This window comes from Lathyrus oleraceus, chromosome 2 (genome assembly GCF_024323335.1).
Source record: "Lathyrus oleraceus cultivar Zhongwan6 chromosome 2, CAAS_Psat_ZW6_1.0, whole genome shotgun sequence".
Classification (NCBI taxonomy): Eukaryota; Viridiplantae; Streptophyta; class Magnoliopsida; order Fabales; family Fabaceae; genus Lathyrus; species Lathyrus oleraceus.
In genome coordinates, this window is record NC_066580.1 from 64,828,186 (window position 1) to 64,851,810 (window position 23,625).

Below are 23,625 nucleotides of genomic sequence, written 5' to 3' on the forward strand. Positions count from 1 at the left end.
GAGAAGTTAAGGAGCGATTTGAGAATTTTCATGTTTGAAGAGTTATAACAATTATTGATGTGGAGGTGTGCAAACAATATTTTCTCTTCCCTCCATTTAGTGGTGCACGAAACTCCAATTGATAGTAAGAAATGTGACTATGATGATAAAAATAGGTCTGTTAAGGAGGAGAAAAATATGTATGAAGAAAAAGATATTACTGGTGTGAAGAAGGATAAGTCTATTAATATTGTAAATGTTGATGATCTAGATTTTGATGATGAGCCTATAGGAAAGAGATTAGCTCCGGGTATTTTTAAAAGATTAAGGAATAGAACATGGAAGGATGTTGCATATGTAAGCAAGTCATCTAAGGCTCCCAAGAAAAGTGTTGCTTTAAGACCTGCTAAAGGTTGGAGCAAGGTTGTGGTTCTTGCTAAGAAACGGAAGGAAGCACCTTCAAGTGACTCTGAGTATGATGTCAAATAGAATGCTCAAGACATCATGCCTCTAAAGAAAGCTGTTGGGAAAAAGGTCCCTACTAATGTGTCTGAAGTTCCCATTGACAACTTATATTTTCACTCTGTTGAGAATGTTGAAAAATGGAAGTTTGTGTACCAAAGGAGGTTGAATTTAGAAAGAGAACTTGGGAAGGATGTCCTCAAATGTAAGGAGGTGGTAAGTCTTATTGGGAATGCAGGATTAATGAATAGTGTTGTTGAGTTTGGTAAGTGTTATGAAATGATAGTAAAGGAGTTCATTGTGAACATTCATACAGATTATGACAATAAGAAGAGTAAGGAGTACATAAAGGTGTATGTGAGAGGTTGATGTGTGGAGTTTTCTGTTGAGGTGATTAACAGGTTTATGGGAAGGTGTGAGGATGAACAGGCTTAAGTAGAACTAACTGATAACACTTTTTGCAAAAAAATCACTGCCAAATAGGTGTCACAATGGCAAAGAAAGGGCAAGCTATCAGCTAGCAAGTTAAGTGTGAAGTATGATGTGCTTCATAGGATAGGAGTTGCCAATTGGATTCCTACAAATCATACCTCAACCATAGCTACAGGTTTGGGTAAATTCATTTACATTATTGACCAAATCCAAGTTTAACTTTAGGTCTTATGTCTTTGAGCAAACCCTGAAGCATGCTAGTACTTTTGTTGTGAAAATGCCTATTGCTTTTCCCTCTCTAATTTGTGGAATAAGTCTAAGTCAACACCCTGGGATCTTGATCAGTTCAAACACTACCTACAAGAGAGAATATCCTTTTTCTTTGCATTATAGGCTATTCATAGGGAAATATGTCCCGGGCATTCTCATGACATCTAGTAAGGAAACTGCCAGCTCAACCTCAAAGCATGAAATAATTGATAAACTGAAAGGTACCTACAAGGCCTTGGATGAAACCATCAAGACTTACATTGAAAAGAAAATTAAACTAGAAATCCTGATCAAAGCATTAACTGAGGAAGGTATTGATGATAATGTGACTGGTGATGTGGAAGAAGAAGAAAATAAGGAGGATGAGAATGTCGATTAGGATGCTACTACTAATGAAGAAACATATGCCAGTTTTGACATCTGATATGTTTTGATTGCTGCTTCAGTTTTTGTGTGGGTTGTGCCCGAGATATTTTATGTACCTTGTGTGCCTTTTATTGGTCTGTAATATGTTCTAATGAATGACTTTCCTAATGCATAATTTTTCTGTTTTTGTAAATTTTTGGTTAAAAAGGGGGAGTGGTGGTAGTGGTGTAATTATTGCTCTTTTGTGCCTTTTTCCGCTTTAGGGAGAGTACTAATGAAGGGGGGTTGTTCTTGGCTATGTTGTGCTACTTAGGGGGAGCATATGCGTTTTCTCTTCTAGCTTAATGATGACATACTTCTTAGTGATAGTTCATGTGTGTTACTGTGAAGTCAGACCAAATGTCATGACATACTGACTATGCGAATTTATTTTTCTCTGAAGAAAGTTCTTTTTGGTAAGACTTTATTCCTCTCCGTTGTTGTGCTCTGTGAGGCTGGTTTTATCGTGTTCTATTGTGTATGCCTTTGATTTATCTTGGAGAAGTTCCAAGTTTGTTTATTGTGATTTTTCTTTGAAGAAATTCTCTTGAGTTTATTGGTTTTTTTCAAGATTTGTTTTGCAAAGGTTGTTTTAGCCAAAATTTTCCAAAGAGGTAAATTTTTAGGTTGCTTGTATTGTGATTGGCAGTGTTCTGTTAAAACAAGTGAAATAGCAAGATGTTGGACAAGATGTCTTGACATGCTTGTATGACATCGTGTCATGTTGTAGTTTTAAATTCTTGGAAGATTTGTTTTTTAGCGTGAGATTAATGAATATTATGTGATGATTTGATTCACGCATTATGCGGTTAAAATTGCTTATTTTAGAAGCTTAAAGATCGGTTTCAGCTGTACAATGTTTCCTAAGAATGACTGTTAAAATATTTAAGGAAATATTAGATTTGATTTCATTATGCAGAAGATTATGCAGAATGGATGTCAAAACATTTAAGGAAAAGTTAGATTTGATTTGATTTGATTCTGCAGAAGATTGTGAAGAATGGATGTCAAAACATTTAAGGCGACATCAGATTTGATTTGATTTGATTTGTTTCGGATGTGCTGATTTTTTAGCCCGAAGTCCAGGCTATTATGGGTCTACTTAAAGGACGTTTCTAAACCTAAGAAAATAACTAAGTTGCATATGTGATAGTCTCTGTTAGGGTTTAATTTGTTCATTGTTATTTATGAGTCATTCGAGTATCACTTAGATGCTCGAATTTGATTGAGTTTTTAAGTTGTAATTGTGAATTGCTCATGAGCTTTTAAGCAATAGTGGAATCTGTTTCATTAGAATTGTGTCTTCTGTTTATTGTTAGAAGTTGCTATCACTATTGTGTGATTGAAGGGAAGTGATAATGGTCTCATATCTAGGAGAGTCTTAGATAGAAATTCCAAGGGTAGTGATCAGGTGAGAAGTTTGTAAAATCATAAGTTGTTTAGAACTTCAAACTAATACTATTATAATGGATTTTCGTCCTAGCTTGGATGCCCCCGGATGCAGGTGACGTTGCACCGAAGTTGGTTAACAATTAACCTATGTTATTTACTTCCTGTTATGACATGTCATGATCCTGGTGTAGTGACATCGTATACGGCATATGTTATATGCGTACCATAATTTCAACTGCAGTAGACACATCGCTCAAAACTTCATGCGGGAAATCAAAGACAAGACGTTGCGGAAGAAGGTTGTGAATGCAGGGTACGCATTAACAGAACCTTCCTTCAAACACTACCACAAAGACATCAGATTGATAAATGAAGATGCGGTAAGGTGAGTCGACAATATTCTATTGGAAAAGTGGACCAGGGCATATGATAATGGTCAACAATGGGGCCACATGACAAAAAATCTCGTGGAATCAATAAACTATATCTTCAAAGACATCTGAAACCTACTAATAAACGCTTTAGTTAGAGCAACCTATTTTAGGCTTGGGGCGTTGTTTGAAATCAGACTTTCAAAATGGAGTTCAACGTTACAATCGGGGCAGTTGTTCAATGATGCTTCAATGAAATTCATTAAGGAGGAAGCTGCTAAAGCTTACACACATGTGATCACAGTGTTTGACTGTACTAAAGGTTGGTTAAGTGTTGTTGATTCAATGGATCACAATGAAGATATGTTGAGGGGATACTACCAAGTGGAACTAGATAGAGGTTGTTGTGACTGTGGAAAGTTCCAAGCCTTTCGTATGCCTTGCTCCCATGTCATAGCGGCATGTCCAAAGGCTCGGAAGGACCCTTCCAACTTACTATTCTTCATTTACAAAGTCATAATCATATGCAATGTTTACACCAATAGCTTTTCGGTGGTAGCAAAAGAGGATTATTGGCCTGCATATCAAGGGGACATAGTCTGGCACAATGAAAAATACGAAGAAAGAAAAAGGGTCTCCCTAACAGCACGTATATTCGAGCTGAAATGGATACAGCGAAGAAATTAGTGAGATTATGTAGTTCATGTCGTCAGCGCGGACACAATCATACAAACTGCCCCAATGTTGGACCAAGCACATGAACATAATTTTAAATGTAATTGTTTTTCTTTATATTTAAAACAACTTTCATTTCATAAATATCATAACATTCTGTTACAATAATTTAAAAACAATAACCAAACAATAACTTAAACAACAATTAAACAACAAAACAAACAAATACAATGACTAAACAACATAACTATGTGATTGCAACCATAAAAACAATTTCCTGAGAACTATACATCATCATGTGAATATCTCTGTTAGTTTTAACATTGTTCCAGAAATGAACTTCTCCATTTTGGTTGAATGTGGTAATATGCCTTTGAATTCTTATGATCTTTTCACCATTTGCAACGTCTACATCTAATCAACAGATCAAGCTCGTGTTAAGTGTAGCGGGGTATTCGTTACCATTAGAGATATTGACTAAATCCAAGGTAAATCATACAAGTCGAGTCGCCACCGCACTTCTATTTATCCAAAGGAATGGTTAGAAAGCGAACAAAAACCTAAAAGTTTTAACAAAAACTAGTAAAAGAGAAACAAAGATCTGGGTAAGGGGGTTGGTTATGTAATGGGAAGGTGTTAGGCACCCAAAACATCATAGGTACTCCTAGGGAGCCCTTTTCACATTTGTTGTAAAGGTTGTTGTTTTGTAAAAATTTGTTTGTGCAAACATGATTGAAGAGATGAGAAAAGAATATACAAGTTTATTTACATTTTGTGTTTGGATAGATAAACCCATTGCCTACGTACCATCTTAAAAAAGATTAGGATCAAAACCTCGTAGTTCGGGGTAAAAATCTCAAAATGAGTTGGTGAATTGATTGGTCCAAAAGCCTTAAGGTATTTTGTTATCCAAGGGAGAAAACTCAACCTAAAACCACAAATCCACCATGTGAGGATAGCTTCAACATGCTAGTGAGGGGTTAACCCTATAATAAGCATGGAAGACTCATTGTCCATCACTAAGGATATAGGTGAGTATTACATCTACCTCAAGGATAACTCAAACCTAATAGCTAAAGGTTATGGAAAATTTGATTAAGAAAGTGGCCATTGGAACCACAAAAAGACATTTGAATGGGTTATATTTACCAATTAGAAGTATACACAAAAATGGTCAAAGTTGACTTAAAGATTCAATTCAAAATAAGTGTTATGAAAAGAAGGTTTGAAAATCAAAAGCCTAAGGCTTAGGTTTCTAATGTTTGAAAACAAGTGTTAAATTTTTGCACAAAAGTTTTGGCTTGGGTTAGAGTGGAGGGAAGAAGAAGAATGGCTAAGTCCTAAGTAAAGCAAGAGGTGAGAGATGAGAAATAAAACCACAAAAAGAGTTCCTCTCTTGAGATCATATTATTGATCCAAGTAGCTCCCATCCTTTGGAATAAGCAATCACACAAAGTATAAATTCAAGCAATCATCAATCAAAGTGAACTCTTGGAAAGACTCCTCAATGCATCTTGGATCTCTCTCTCTTAGAAGCTCATGGTAATGGTTCCTCAAATAAGTTCACGTTAGAACTCCTAGCTGTCGCATTACGCGAAAAACCGGCGTGAAAAAGAAACAGAGCCGCCACCGTGCGTTATTTATCCCAAAGGAGGGAAAGGAAACGCTCGAAGTAAACCTGGAAAGGAATGGTCTCGCGACCAGAGATGCAAGGATCGGGAGTCGGTTATGCGAAGGGAAGGTATTAGAACCCCTACGCATCCGTCGTACTCGACGGGATCCACGCTCAGAAAGAATAGAAGAAAGGTTGCTAGAGATACTGCTCAAAACTGCACAAAACTGGAAACAAACACAGAAAGGACGGAAGAAACGGACTCGGCAGGATATCGCGTCCTGGGCCTACGTAGTTTGTCAGACACAAACATCAGAGTCGACTTAGTTCGAGGACAGGGGAAACGTGCTCGCTAGGATGTCGCATCCTATGCATACGTATCTTCTCTAACCAGAGAAAGAATCAGAGCACTCGTAGCTCGGCTAACGCACGCCAAATAAAACGCAAACAGGAAACTGACTCCCAACCGCTGGACTTACGTCAGACTCCGCACAAACAAACAAGACGCAGGAAACCGACTGCCAATCGCTGGACTTACGTCAGACTCCAACACACCACAAACACACAGGAAACCGACTGCCAATCGCTGGACTTACATCAGACTCCAACCAGAAAAGGATAACAAACACACACAAAAAGAAAAGAAAGTGCCCGGAGAGATCAGCTCAATCTCCTGCCTACGTACCTCATCTGGTATGAGGATCAGGGCGACGTAGTTCCCCTTAACAGGGAAAGAACTTCTATCCTAACCAGAGACAAGGGAGATAACAGACTACTACGGAGACTACGACTCGAGCCTAGAAGTTGTCATGCATACAATCCCTATGTTGAGGTCTCTATCCTAACTTGCACAGGAAGCAAGCTAGCCTAAACAGCATATCATCAAACACAAGCACAAGAGAGCAAGCACACACACTATATGCAAACAAGTGGCTCATACAAGGCTAGGCTTTAGTCAAGGGGTCATATCAACCTCGACAAACAAGCCAATTGGAAAAGGGTGTTGTTAGCTCTTAACCCTAACATTGAGAGTTAGGGTGAAGCAGATGAAATGGGAAGTGAGGGTAAGACCTCACAGCTCTTATCCCTGGCCTGGGAGAGCTTAAATCAATGAAAATGTGGGAGTCCAGAATGTGGGAACTCTTCTCCACAAATGACTGACACAACAAGATCTTGGTGTTTTTTATTCAAGATGCATCAACACATGGTGTGAGCAAAGTGAATGACACAACCGAATAGCAGGGGATGGATTGCACATCCCTTTTATCTGCAAATTGCCTCTTAAGAGGACTTTACCTGCTTGGCACAAAATTAAACAAGCACAAACATTGCCTCTTAAGGAGGGCTTCAGACAGGTGCCTGCCAATATAACATGACAGGTCTTCCAGACTACATGAAGATCAAGGAATTATACCTAAGTGGTATGCCAACCACAAGCAAAGCAAAGCAAAGTTCAAATGAACTTAAAGCAACTTAGGTACCTGTGGAAACAACTAAACCAATCAGTACAGAATTCAGACAATAGTCAACAACAAACAGACAATCCAAGATGCACAATGAGTAAGCCATAAGGCAAACACTCAAGTGAACTATCATCAAAGCACTACAAGACTAGGGCAATAGAAACAAGAATTAAGAGGCGCAAAATTCTGACCTTCTTGAAGCTTCAACAATGGCAGTGGTAGACTCAAGTGTCCAGCAGCATCCAAACCTCTTCTATCAACCTTGTTAACACCTCTGAAGTTGAACTGGAAGCTTGAAACGAATTGGATCTAGCTTAAACTCAAAGCTCCATGTTCATGCTCATGTATGGAGATGCTTGATTCTTCACCGATTTCACCAATCAATGGCTTGATCCTTACTGAATTATGATCCAAGAACACAAATATGCAATAAAAATCAAGTGTTCTTTGAAGAATTTTTGAATTTGGAAGAAGAGAAATTTTGGAGGGAAATTTTAGATCTAGATCTAGAATTGTGTAATTGTGAAAATTTTGTTGTGATTATCTATTTGTATGCTGGCTTAATCCATTTCCTAATCACACTTAACTTGGCTAATGAAATTTTAATTCAAAAATGAGGTGTAGTGCAAAATTTGGTTTTTTCACCCCATGCATGCAACATGCACGTGAACAGTAACAATGGCCATGCATTTTCACTTAAAACCATGTTATGAACATGTTGGAATGGTTAAAAAGTCCACATGATGCACCAATTTTGAATTCCTGATTTTCCCTCCAAAATGTACCTGAATATGCATATGATCATATGATGAATTTTCATGCAATGTGATGAATGATTTGGAAAGTTCATGTCATGAGAAGAAATATCAAAAAGAGCCACTCAAATTGGAGTCTTGGTTCAAAAGATATGGCCATTTGAAGTTTCAAGCACACTTTGCAATGATTTGATCATAACTCCTTAACCATTCATCATAAATTCATGATCTTGGACTTTTTGGAAATGGGAGAGAAAGCTCTTCAACTTTCATGTTGGACAAAAATTCATTTGAATCATCTTTGATGTTGGAAAGTTGAGTTGAAGTTGGTCCTAAAACTTGCCATTTTTGGAAACTTGAAATTACAGGTCACTTTCCATTTTGGGAAACTTTTGATCTGGCTTCAAAATCTTCCAGGTAGATGTTTGACATGATGAATAAACCTCTTTTGGACATGAATGAAGTGTCTCAAACCATCTCTCCACCTCCTAGCCCTCAGGTGACTTTAAGTTGACTTTTATGGGCCTCAGATGACCTGAAACTCCACTGTGGACTTTGAGCTTTCAACACTTGGCCAAATTGCTTCAAAATGATCCTTGATTCACACAAACTCTCTAGAACAACCATAGGGCCTTCATCTCATGGAAATGCTCTTGCTCTCTTGCACAGATGAATCCTCCTAACCAGCTTTGACTGATGAAATGCAATGTACTATGCAATGTTAATGACCTAAAAAATGAAATGAATGCATGAATGGGGGTGCAAATTTGAGGTGCTACAGCTGCCCCTATTCAATCAACTGGGAACCTGAACGGATGAGAGCAACGGCTGTCAGACCTTCAAGGTAAACAGGGATTGAATACCACAGAACCGTAGAAATTTGCACTCTGCGGTGGAGGATCAAATAAAAGAATGTTCACCAATGGCAGCTTCCACTGGGTATTTGGATTTTTATCACTGGACCAGACAAGACGTTTACCGACGACTCCACTGGGGATTTTGATTTTTATCAGAAAAAGGACCCACGACCCGACATAGAAAGATGATGAATGGGAGAAATCACGACTAGACGCCAAAGGACGAATAGGAAAGGCTCAACCAGACATCAACGGATGAATGGAAAAAGATACAACCAGACGTCAACGGACGAATGGGAAAAACTCGACGTTTACCGACACCAACAAAGAGGTGACCAGACATCAACGGATGAATGGGAAGACTCAACCATACGTCAACGGACGAATGGGAGAAACTCGACGTTTACCGACACCAACGGAGAGGTGACCAGACATCAACGGATGACTGGGAAGACTCAACCATACGTCAACGGACGAATGGGAGAAACTCGACGTTTACCGACACCAACGGAGAGGTGACCAGACATCAACGGATGAATGGGAAGACTCAACCATACGTCAACGGACGAATGGGAGAAACTCGACGTTTATCGACACCAACGGAGAGGTGACCAGACATCAACGGATGAATGGAGAAGACTCAACCATACGTCAACGGACGAATGGGAGAAACTCGACGTTTATCGACACCAACGGAGAGGTGACCAGACATCAACGGATGAATGGATAAGGATACAACCAGACGTCAACGGACGAATGGGAAAAACTCGACGTTTATCGACACCAACGGAGAGGGGACCAGACATCAACGGATGAATGGGAAGACTCAACCAGACATCAACGGACGAATGGGAGAAACTCGACGTTTATCGACACCAACGGAGAGGTGACCAGACATCAACAGATGAATGGAAAAAGAGAGAATGCTACGAACATCGAAAGACGATGTCCACAGACACCAAAAGGACCCGCACAACGATCAACACGACACCTAATGGTATCACAAGGATGACATCTACATATGTCGAGACAAGGCCAAACACTCGTCGGGGACTACGCTGGGGAATCAAGCTTTCCTTTCATCAGCGGGTGAGGAAATAACCTCTCTGGGGATTATCAAACCCTGAATGCTGTCAGTAGCAACTGTAGCAAATGTGCCATACAGATTGTTGAACAATAATCCGTCTCTGGTGGGGATATGATTCAATCAGATTTAGCACATGAATGCATATGTTTGAATTTTTCTATGGCGTAATGCTCCATGTTGAATGGAAATGCTACGCTATTTGAGGATGCAATGATTACTACATGCAATATGCAAAATGAAGAAAACTCCCGCTGGGGAGAAAATGATCGCTCTGCCGAGCACACAATTCTGATTATATTCTCCAAGTCTGTGGGGAGACGCACTGCTGGGGTGCTTAGCTGATCTGATACTCTGGGGACGGCAGAGAAACCAAGTCAATTGGGGAGACTCTGTCTGGGAACACACCAACTTCTCAACCGTGCTGGCGAATAGCATTGCTGCTGGAGAAAGAATAAATCCCACCGGGGACAACTTTCACTGAATTCAATCCACCTAGGGACTCCACTGGGGAAACAACCAAAGCTCACCTTTACTAGGGATACCTACCAATCCACGGGCAGGATTAACCCTACTGGGGATAATTTTCACCGAGCCTGGTCCGCTTGGGGACTTTGCTAGGGAAAACATCAACAAAGCAAACCTCCGCTGGGGAGACTCCACTCCAAAATTGCTAGGGACATTCACAACCCTGCTGGGGAAACAGCCAATTCGACCCTGCTGGGGATCCCTGATCTTGACTGCGCTGGGGAGAGAAGTCTTGAACTTGCATTAAACAACCCAACCTCTCACACTACTGGACAGTGGGGAAACATCTCTGAACAAACCATGGATTATCTGTTTCAGCCAGGAACTAAAGGTAATAACCTACAAAACAGCGAGACATACATGCCCCAGGGGATTGCATGGACAAGATACACCCAAGTGTACTCAACATTCAAAATGATTTTCAAATGTTTTATCTTTCTGCACGTTATTGTCTAGCCTTCATGTTTTTTATATGCAATGTTTATCAAAAATTCGGACATTTTTGCAAACAAAACAGTTAAATAAAAACAAGAGAACAATTTATTTGAATAACAACTTTTATTGATTGAAAATGGGCCTGAAAGGAGAATACATCAGGAAGCAATTCCTAGGAAGAGGTAATTGCGCACAAAAGGAAAATAAACTATCCTAATGGCAATGTGAACACGGCATCCACTATTTCCCAAGTCTGTTATGACTCACAGATACTCAATTTCCTCCACAAATTCCTTGTTTTCTGAGAAGAACGATTGGACCGATCACATCCTTCGAGATGGTAGACGCTGAAGCGCGATGAAATACAGATAACTCAGACTGTAGTCTTCGCTTTAATCCCTCTTTTGCCTGGATCGCCCTTTCGGGTTTTCAATCCACCGGGATACCCATTTTTGCCTAAGCCGCCCTTGCGGGTTTTCGACTTACCGGGTGTACATATTCTTTTCATTTTTTATCCCTAACTTTTGCCCGAACCTTTTCCCTTTTTTTTTTGGTTCGCCGGGATGCCCTTTTTTGCCTGGACTATTTTATTCTTTTCGTCCAGCGGGTCAATTTATGCGAAGTATTTTTTGACTACATCTGAGTTAACAGGGGACGGAAAATCTTCACCATCCATAATTGTAAGCATCAAGGCTCCGCCGGAGAAGATCTTTTTAACAACGTATGGACCTTCATAATTAGGAGTCCATTTGCCCCTGTTATCTGTACCGGGAGGAAAGATCCTCTTCAAAACTAAATCACGTGTCTGATAGCTTCGAGGACGCACTTTCTGATCAAAGGCTTTCTTCATCCTTCTCTGATACAACTTCCCATGGCACACCGCCGCTAACCGTCTCTCTTCGATAAGGCTCAACTCATTAAACCTTGTCCGAATCCATTCAGCTTCGTCAAGCTTGACATCCAACAAGACTCTCAGAGAAGGAATCTCCACTTCAACTGGTAGGACTGCTTCCATACCATACACAAGGGAGTAAGGGGTTGCCCCGGTCGACGTACGTACTGAGGTACGGTACCCCTGCAAAGCGAAAGGCAGCATCTCATGCCAATCCTTGTACGTCACGACCATCTTCTGCACAATCTTCTTAATGTTCTTGTTTGCCGCCTCTACAACACCATTCATCTTCGGTATGTAAGGAGAAGAATTGTGATGTTCAATCTTGAAATCTTTACAAAGCTCCTTCATCATCTTGTTATTGAGATTCGAACCATTATCAGTAAGGATTCTCTCAGGAACCCCATAACGACAGATAATTTCCTTCTTAATGAATCGGGCAACCACTTGCTTGGTAACATTAGCATAGGAAGCTGCTTCCACCCATTTTGTGAAGTAATCAATCGCAACCAGGATGAAGCGATGTCCATTAGAAGCAGTAGGTTCAATCTTCCCAATCATATCGATACCCCACATGGCGAACGGCCAAGGCAAATTCATGACATTCAGAGGGCTTGGTGGTACATGCATCTTATCAGCATAGATCTGAAACTTATGGAACTTCCGAGCGTACTTGAAACAATCGGACTCCATAGTCATCCAGTAATAATCGGCTCTCAACAACTTCTTGGACATTGCATGACCACCAGCATGGGTACCAAACGAACCCTCGTGCACCTCCTGCATCAACATGTCTGCTTCGTGTCTATCCACGCATCTGAGCAGGACCATGTCGAAGTTCCTCTTATACAACACATCATCTTGATTCAAATAAAAGCTTCCAGCTAGCCTTCTTAGGGTTTTCTTGTCATTCTTTGACGCTCCTTCAGGATACTCCTGGCTCTTGAGGAAATTCTTGATATCATAGTACCACGGTTTCTCATCCACAACAGACTCGGCTACGAACACATACGCAGGCCTCTCGAGTCGATTCACAGCAACATGTGGCACATGATTCCACCAATGGACTTTGATCATAGAAGACAAAGTAGCCAAGGCATCAGCCATCTGATTTTCATCTCGGGGGACATGATACAACTTCACCTTTTTGAAGAAAGTCAGGATCCTTCTGGTGTAATCTCTGTAAGGAATCAAATGCGGCTGATGGGTATTCCAATCTCCATTGACTTGATTAATCACTAGAGCGGAATCTCCATATATGTCCAGAGTTTTGATCCTTAGATCGATGGCTTCTTCAATCCCCATGATACAAGCCTCATACTCAGCCTCGTTGTTGGTTACGTCAAAAGTCAGTCTGGCAGAAAAAGGTATATGAGCACCTTTTGGATTGATAAGCACTGCCCCAACACCGTTGCCATTCACATTCACATCCCCATCAAACATCAATGTCCACTTGTCATCAGGATCCGGTCCTTCCTCGACAAGAGGCTCTTCACAATCTTTCATCTTTAGATACATGATGTCTTCATCCGGGAACTCAAACATCATCGGCTGATAGTCATCAATTGGTTGCTCGGCGAGGTAGTCTGACAGGATACTACCTTTGATGGCCTTCTGCGAAGTGTACTGGATATCATACTCAGTCAGAATCATCTGCCAACGAGCCACACGCCCGGTGAGAGCCGACTTCTCAAAGATGTATTTCACTGGATCCATCTTAGAAATCAATAAGGTAGTATGGTTCAGCATATACTGTCTCAGTCGGCGAGCAGCCCAGGCCAAAGCACAACAAGTTTTCTCGAGCTGCGAATATTTTATTTCACAGTCGGTAAACTTTTTGCTAAGGTAGTATATGGCATGCTCTTTTCGACCAGACTCGTCATGCTGTCCCAATACACACCCCATCGAGTTCTCAGTCACTGAAAGGTACATTATCAGAGGCCTCCCAGGAACTGGAGGTATAAGGATTGGAGGTTTCTGCAAATACTCTTTTATCTTATCAAAAGCTTTCTGACAATCATCATTCCACCTGATTGCTTGATTTTTTCTTAGCAGTTTGAAAATCGGTTCACACGTGGCAGTTAGGTGAGATACAAACCGTGCAATGTAATTCAATCTCCCTAAAAACCCACGAACCTGCTTTTCCGTTTTCGGTTCAGGCATCTCTTGTATAGCTTTCACTTTTGCTGGATCAACCTCAATCCCTTTCTCACTGGCAATGAAGCCAAACAGCTTCCCGGATCTCACTCCAAACGTACACTTGTTTGGATTCAGCCTCAGTTTGAATTTTCTCAGTCTTTCAAACAACTTCTGCAGGTTTACCAGGTGCTCCTCTTCTGTCTGCGACTTCACAATCATATCATCCACGTACACTTCAATTTCTTTGTGCATCATGTCATGAAAGAGAGTCGTCATAGCCCTCTGATAGGTAGCACCGGCATTCTTCAGCCCAAAGGGCATCACCTTATAGCAGAACGTGCCCCAAGGTGTAATGAATGTCGTCTTTTCCATGTCTTTTGGCGCCATCTTGATCTGATTATAGCCAGAAAAACCATCCATGAAAGAGAAAACCGAGGATTGAGCAGTGTTATCAACCAATACATCAATGTGAGGTAATGGGAAATCATCTTTCGGACTTGCTCTGTTTAAATCCCGGTAATCGACACACATCCTGACTTTTCCATCCTTCTTCGGCACGGGAACGATGTTGGCCACCCAAGGGGGATAATTGGTCACTGCCAGAAAACCCGCATCCAACTGCTTCTGAACCTCTTCCTTAATCTTAACCGCCATATCAGGACTAGTTCTGCGCAGCTTCTACTTTACCGAAGTACAATCTTCTCTGAGAGGTAGCCTGTGCACCACAATGTCTGTATCCAACCCAGGCATATCTTGATACGACCAGGCGAATATCTCCACATATTCTCTCAGCATCTCAATCAGCCCTCTCTTGACATCTTCCTTCAAAGCAGCCCCGATCTTGATCTCTCTTCTGGCGTCCTCAGTACCCAGGTTGATAACTTCCAACTCCTCCTGATGAGGTTGGATGACCCTTTCCTCCTGCTTCAATAATCTGACCAGTTCTTTAGGGAGTTCACAATCTTCCTCACTCTCCTCTTCAGCTTGGTAGATGGGATTATTGAAATCATACTGAGCCATAACAGAACTGTTTATAGTGGAGTCCGCAAGATCAATTCTGCATGTTTAATGCTTTATTTTAGAAAAAAGAGTTCAAGAAAGTCACAAAAACAAAAACATTGCCATTTTTATTATTTTGAAAGTGAAAAACAAAAACAGAAAGACAGGGATCACAAAAATGTTTGCAAAACGTCCTTTATTAATGATATCATTGAAAAACATGATGAGGCCCTACAATGAACCACTACGCCTTGGGCAGAATGTAGGGTTTTGTGCAAAATGAAAAACAAAAGAAAATTACTCTGTTTGAAGAGTAACTTGGACCACTTCCTCGGCTGTCCAATTGTTGATCGACTTCCCTGGAGCACACAGGCGCACCCAGTTGTCCACATCATAATCACTGTCCCCGTCTTCACTACTGGCTGCAAAGACGTCACCATGATTCATCAGCCCAACGCTGGTGAAGGTACTCGGCCCTTTCTGATCTTGCTCTGCCTGAAGAGGCTGATAACCAATACCGAATTTGTCTTCTTTAACGGGCAAATCAACCATCTTGCCCCAGCCTTCTGCATTGCCCGACTTGACAACCTCCATAGCCTGCTTGTATGATGCAATTGAGGCACTTGGCTTCTTCTGCTCGGCAAAAGCCACCTTCTCAATAGCAACGGTCTCAAACGCTTGGCGCAGAGTTTCATGGATCTCGCCATCCACCTCCACATACTTGAAAGAGGATAAATGACTCACCAGAATGTCCTCCTCACCGCACACAGTTACAATCTGACCATTCCATACATACTTCAGCTTCTGATGGAGAGTTGACGACACTGCCCCAGCCCCATGTATCCAGGGACGCCCCAATAAGCAACTATATGCTGGCTGAATGTCCATCACATAGAAGACAATATCAAATACCTCCAGGCCAATCTTCACTGGCAACGTGACTTCACCAAAAACAGACCGTTTAGATCCATCAAAAGCACGAACAACGAGATCACTGGGAGTGAGGACAACCCCTTCAACATCAATCTTGCTCAAAGTCTTCTTGGGCAACACATTCAACGAAGAGCCAGTATCCACCAACACATGTGACAACACTGCGCCTTTATACTCCATGGTGATATGCAGAGCTTTGTTATGGTTACGACCTTCAGGCGTCAGATCCAAGTCAGCGAACCCCACACCGTGCCTTGTGCTCACATTCGCAATCACACCCTCCAACTGGTTGACAGAAATCTCCTGAGGCACGTAAGCCAGATTCAACATCTTCAGCAAGGCATTACGGTGTGCCTCAGAGCATAATAGCAATAAGAGGATAGAAATCTTGGACGGAGTTTGATTCAGCTGATCTACAATCTTGTAGTCACTCTTCTTAATAATCTTCATAAACTCCTCCACATCTTTCTCAAATGACCCCTCAGGCGCCTCCTTCTGTACAGGTTCTTCATCAACCACAGCTTGCTTACCCTTTGCTTTGGCGAGAGCCTCAGCATTGTTATCTCTCAAAGTCTGCGGTGCAAACAGACGACCACTTCTTGTAAACCCTCCAGGCCCCCCTACATTGTCCACAACCGGACCAACAATTACTGGAGCTTTGAGTGGCACACCAATGGTCACTGGAGCCTGATTTACCGGTCTGGTCTGACTTTCTGCCCTTCTGTTATTGCGGTAAGCGTTATCATACTTCCACGGAACGGCCCTACTATTCTCAACATACCCTCTTCCAGAAGCAACAATAGTAGTGGGAGCACTGACAGTTACTGGAGCAGATATGGTAACAGGAGTACCAAAGGTTGTGGGTGCATTAACAATTCTCTGGCCACGTCCAGGACCCTCAGACGGTTTGAAATAAATGGTGACAGTTGACACCACCCCACGTTCTTTCTCAGCCCGAGTAAACTGCAGACAACCCTCGTCAATCAGTCCCTGGATACCATTCCTCAACTTGTCACAACCATTCTCTGAATTAACACAATCTGCACAGCCCTCACCACAGCCCGGGAACACTCCCCCATTTAGCAGACGCTCTTTCACAACAAACAACGACGTCTGAATATCTTCAACATCAACTACCAAATCCAAGGCCTCCTCACCTTCCACATTATTCACCCTAGGCCCACCATGTTGAGGCATATGGTTGTTCACAACATTCGGAACAGGAGCAAAGTTGATTGTTTTGGCGTCAATCAGATCCTGGACCTTATGATGAAAAGCCCGACAGTTCTCAATATGGTGTCCCGGTGCACCAGAATGAAAGTCACAGCGAACGTTGGCATCATACCCAGTAGGTATCTTCGTCAATGGAGCCATAGTACGCAATTCAACAAACCCCAACCTGAGCAGTTCGGGTAGCAACTCAGCATATGTCATAGGTAATGGGTCGAAACGACGATCCTGCACTCTCTGTCTTGGCTGAAATGGACGTTGTTGTTGTTGTTGTTGTTGTTGTTGTGGATGTTGGTGTTGTCTCTGTTGTTGCTGAGGTTGATGTTGAGGTGCTGGAATAGTCACAGCAGCAACCTGACGGTACTGTCCTCTGTTTATATTTCTACGATTGTGTACGACATTAGTCTCACCCTCCCTCCTTCGGGGTGCCCCAGAAAATGGTTTCTTTGAAGACGAAGAACCAGTATCCTGAATCTTTCCCGCTTTAATGAGGCTCTCAGTCCTCTCTCCACAGATTACTACATCAGAGAAACTACCGAACGAGCAACTTACCATCCGGTCCATAAACACTCCTTGCAAAGTTCCAATAAACATATCGGTCAACTCCTTCTCCAGCATCGGAGGTTGCACCCTTGCGGCCAATTCACGCCATCTCTGGGCGTACTCCTTGAAACTCTCGCCTGACTTCTGACACAAGCTCTGTAACTGAGTTCGGCTCGGAGCCATATCCATATTATGCTTATACTGCCTCAAGAAGGCTTCACCCAGATCTCTCCAACTTCTAATGGATTCCCTTTTCAGCCCCATGTACCAGTCCAAGGAAGCTCCAGACAAGCTATCCTGGAAAAAGTACATCCACATCTTCTCGTCGTCAGAGTATGCGGAGATTTTTCTGTAGTAGGCCTGCACATGGGTGCAAGGACAAGAAGTACCATTATATTTGTCAAAAGAAGGCGCTTTGAATTTATAAGGAATTCTCAATCCCTCCACCAAACCCATATTCGTCACGTCAAACCCCAAAGAGTTCTGACACTCCATGGCTCTGATCTTCTCAGCTAGGGCATCAACCTTTCTATCCCTCTCTTCAATTCTTCCCACATCATCTTCATCACTGAGAAGGGTGAACATATCCTCTTGCCTATCAACCAGCGGAGCAGGATGGCGAACCGGAGCACGGGTTGCAATGACATTAACAGTCTCTGCAGCAAGAGGCTGTCCATTGATTCTTATACCCCTCAATTCATCACCCACAGCATAATCATTGACGGGAATAGTAGCAGCAGCAGCGTTATTAACAGGGGCTCCCTCTGGCGAGGCACGGTGGACTGGTGGAATCACGGTTTCCTGTCTCTGGGCTAAGGCACGCAGCTCCTCTTGCCCTTGAACGACCCCTTGCATCATGGTCATGAATTGGGCCATGTTAGCCCTCATCTCTGCTAACTCATCTTGAACTTGATCCATATTCCTTTGTTGATTCAGTCTAGTAGCGTAGCAGTGCGGACGTTGATCAGCAATCCTTCCTAAAACAGGAACCAGAGTGAGAAGTCTCGTTCAAGAACACCTGTAATGCAAAATGATATGTGTATGATGCTAATGATGCGTATGATGCATATGATATGTTCATTCCTCGGGCATTCAAGAGCCTAATTCATCTTTCAAGAAATGACAACCTGCAACAATGAACAACAAAGAAGCAACCTACACAGGATAATGAGCACAAGGTGAAACATCAACAATCTCATCTATAGATATGAGCAACAAGGATCGTACAACATAATTCAAGCAAAGATCCAAATGATCAGAGTACAACAATGAATCCCATCCAACAATCCTGGAGGTGATTCTCAACATAAACAACAAAGACAAGCTAAGAAAAATGTCCTCCAAGAATAAGAGTCTTCAGGTATTGGCACTGGTCTATCAACAGGTCACATTCTGAACACTTAGGCAGAGGAGTGAACTTCTCCTTCAGTTGTCTTCTGAGCTCCACAACTTCTCCTCCAAGTTGGCTCTCTGATGCACGTCTTAGGTCTACTTCCTTCTTCAACTGAACATCTTTGTCCCTAAGCTGCTTTTCCAAGTCTCTTATCTTCTTCTGGTAATTAGCTTCAGCTTTCTGCAACCTCAAGCACTCATGGTGTTCTTCATTCAATAATGCTTCTATCTCCTCATAAGACCTCTTCTTGCTCTTCAATTTGCTAGCATTCTCCCCTTGCATGCCTTTGAGTTGATGAGCCAAGTTCAACTTATCAGCTTTGGCTTTGTACAACTCCATCTGGATATCTTGTTCCTTCTCTTTCAACCGACGATTCTCCATTAAGGCTTGTTTGTAGTGCTCAGCAGGCACATTCTCAGAAAGGATTAAAGGTGGTTGTTCTTGCAATGGCTCCATCCTATCATAGGGCAACAACAAAGTTTCAACTCTCTCCTTGACCCTATCAAGGTAAGCAGGCATAACAACTGCAAACTTCTTCCCTAGAACAGATCCATCCTTGACACCAATAGTCTTCCAAGCTCTTCCCACTTGCTCCAATCTAGCTGGGTCACTCCGCTTCTCAAAATACACACTCTCAGCTATCTCAGCATCTAGCGGTCTTTCATTCATGACAAATCCCAACTGACAAAGAGAAAGAACCGGGTTGTAATTAATGCAACCCTTAGTCCCTATGAGTGGAACATTACGAAACGCTCCACAACTCATGATGACATTACGCACATTCAACCTGTAAGCTTGCCTGATGTCATAGGAGGTAAGAGACATGATCCTCTGAGTCCACTTATGAGTGTTCTGAGTATCCACAAAAGGTCCACTAGTTGGCAGCAAAGACAAGAACCACCTGAGTAACAATGGGAGACAACACCTGATAGCTCCACCCTTACCATGCCTGTTGTGTATAGCATAATAAGTGTCAGCTAACAAGGTAGGAATTGGGTTTCCTCCAATGAAAATAGTGATAGTAGCAAGATCCACAAAATTAGGCATACTCGGGAACAACACAACTCCATAGATCATAATAGCCAACTGAGCATTGAAAGCTTCCCAATTCCCTTTCTTTGCTTCCTCCTTAGCCATCCTCACCAAGAACTTCAAAGGCAAACCCACAACATCACCACTGGATTTCCAATTGTCACTCACTTCCTTGATACTCAAATAAAGAGTCTTAGCAACAACCCTGAAATCAACCTCCTCTGGCACATCCAAGAAGGGCACCTGATATCGGATAGGGACATTCATCAGGATAGAATACTCTTCAAGGGTAGGCGCTAACTGATAATCCTGAAAGGTGAAACAGCGGAGCTCTGGATCATAGAATTGTAGGAGAGTCTGCAACGGTACTGGATCTACTACCATCTTCAACAGTGCCAGGATATCCCCATACTGATCATCCAACACCTTCTGATTACCGCCGGTCACAAGATTGCTCAACTCTACCAAAGATTTCAATGGCTGACGGTGAAAACTGTAGGTGCAAGTCTTCCTCTTCAACTCTGGAATGGTTGCCATCTCTCACAGTGAACAGACTCCTGAATGAACCTGAGAAATGATATGCATGAGGAGATCAGCTTTTTCTTTTTTATTGCATTATTTTTTTTGAAAATAAACATGCTATGATGCAAATGATGCAAACATGACTGGCTGGCTGTGTCTCTCAAGGCACAGGATCAGAGCTTCGGCCTGAATTCGGAACCAATCAAAGTTATCTGGAACCCAGAGTCATCTGAGATCCACATTTCTGAACCAAGTCACCAACAGGAACCAAGAGTCACCTATAGAATATGGTCACCAACAGATCAAGTCACCAACTGTACCTGTAATGATTCATTTCCTCCCCACTCACGGGTGTCATCTAGGCCAGAGTAAGGTCAAGAGAAACGCAGGATAAACAACCCTTTCAAGAATATCATCATGTACACACCAGATGTATGCAACGATAATACCCCATCAGGATCTGAACTGCTCGTGATGTCATGTTCCACTAAGTGGCGCTATACCACCCGCTTCCCATGAATCACTTTATTCCTAGGTATCCTAGAGTTCACTCATAGCCTGGGTATTGGGCCTTTTACCTCTTGTAACTCCCACCCCACAGAGAGACAGACACACAGCCAGCACAATGAAAATATGATGCGTGCAAACATAAATGCAAACATATACAACCACATCATAATCATAAATGTAATAAATAAAATAGTAAAAGCAACCAAACCCTATCCTAAAGAGCGCTAGGAATGACTCGCTTAGGGAAGATGGACCAGCAAGAGGTCAACTTCTCGGGAAAATCCCCAGCAGAGTCGCCAGCTGTCGCATTACGCGAAAAACCGGCGGGAAAAAGAAACAGAGCCGCCACCGTGCGTTATTTATCCCAAAGGAGGGAAAGGAAACGCTCGAAGTAAACCTGGAAAGGAATGGTCTCGCGACCAGAGATGCAAGGATCGGGAGTCGGTTATGCGAAGGGAAGGTATTAGAACCCCTACGCATCCGTCGTACTCGACGGGATCCACGCTCAGAAAGAATAGAAGAAAGGTTGCTAGAGATACTGCTCAAAACTGGAAACAAACACAGAAAGGACGGAAGAAATGGACTCGACAGGATATCGCATCCTGGGCCTACGTAGTTTGTCAGACACAAACATCAGAGTCGACGTAGTTCGAGGACAGGGGAAACGTGCTCGCTAGGATGTCGCATCCTATGCATACGTATCTTCTCTAACCAGAGAAAGAATCAGAGCACTCGTAGCTCGGCTAACGCACGCCAAACAAAACGCAAACTGGAAACCGACTGCCAACCGCTGGACTTACGTCAGACTCCGCACAAACAAACAAGACACAGGAAACCGACTGCCAATCGCTGGACTTACGTCAGACTCCAACATACCACAAACACACAGGAAACCGACTGCCAATCGCTGGACTTACATCAGACTCCAACCAGAAAAGGATAACAAACACACACAAAAAGAAAAGAAAGTGCCCGGAGAGATCAGCTCAATCTTCTGCCTACGTACCTCATCTGGTATGAGGATCAGGGCGACGTAGTTCCCCTTAACAGGGAAAGAACTTCTATCCTAACCAGAGACAAGGGAGATAACAGACTACTAGGGAGACTACGACTCGAGCCTAGAAGTTGTCATGCATACGATCCCTATGTTGAGGTCTCTATCCTAACTTGCACAGGAAGCAAGCTAGCCTAAACAGCATATCATCAAACACAAGCATAAGAGAGCAAGCACACACACTATATGCAAACAAGTGGCTCATACAAGGCTAGGCTTTAGTCAAGGGGTCATATCAACCTCGACAAACAAGCCAACTGGAAAAGGGTGTTGTTAGCTCTTAACCCTAACATTGAGAGTTAGGGTGAAGCAGATGAAATGGGAAGTGAGGGTAAGACCTCACAGCTCTTATCCCTGGCCTGGGAGAGTTTAAATAAATGAAAATGTGGGAGTCCAGAATGTGGGAACTCTTCTCCACAAATGACTGACACAACAAGATCTTGGTTTTTTTATTCAAGATGCATCAACACATGGTGTGAGCAAAGTGAATGACACAACCGAATAGCAGGGGATGGATTGCACATCCCTTTTATCTGCCAATTGCCTCTTAAGAGGACTTTACCTGCTTGGCACAAAATTAAACAAGCACAAACATTGCCTCTTAAGGAGGGCTTCAGACAGGTGCCTACCAATATAACATGACAGGTCTTCCAGACTACATGAAGATCAAGGAATTATACCTAAGTGGTATGCCAACCACAAGCAAAGCAAAGCAAAGTTCAAATGAACTTAAAGCAATTTAGGTACCTGTGGAAACAACTAAACCAATCAGTACAGAATTCAGACAACAGTCAACAACAACCAGACAATCCAAGATGCACAATGAGTAAGCCATAAGGCAAACACTCAAGTGAACTATCATCAAAGCCTACAAAACAAACAAATGTTAGCCAACAACAACAAATGACCAAGCTCAAATGAAGGAGCAACATCAATCATGGAGAGGCATACTTGAACCTGAAATTCACAACTCAAATGGTAAGTCCAAACCACTAGGTCAAAGCCTAGGGTCAAAAGTGGATCAAAAAGCCAAAACAGAACTTGATATTCAACATGAATCATATTTAATCAATCAAGAACAAGTCCTAAAAAGGACCAAATCAAAATCAATAAGCAAGTTCATGTAATAGGCAAGAGAAGTCAAAGACCAATTCAAGGCATACATTTGATCATTATGAATGAAAATCCCAAATCAAAACAGAAATGATTCAAATAATTCTGGAAAAATTCATGAGCATTCAACATGTCCAATAGAATCAACATACCAAAAATCATAATCAACAGAGTTCATTTGATATGGAAATGAAAATGTACAAGTTAACCATCCAATTGTGTGACACAAATTGTCACATTTAAAGTACATGTGTCAAAAACAGTGAAGACAACATCAAAAAATACCAAATAAAATCACATAAATCCATCATCATGTCAAGAATCATCATGCAAAATTTCAAGGCATTTGGATCATGTATGAGCATTTTATGATAGGAAGAATGGAGCAATGTCACAAATGCACCATGATCAAATAACAATTCATCAGTCAAAATCCATAAATGATAAAATCAGGAAAATCACATGATAAAATACTAGACATTTCAAGGATCATGTGAAAAAAAACCTGGCTTCATTTGGATCATTATTCCATTAGTTATGATTTT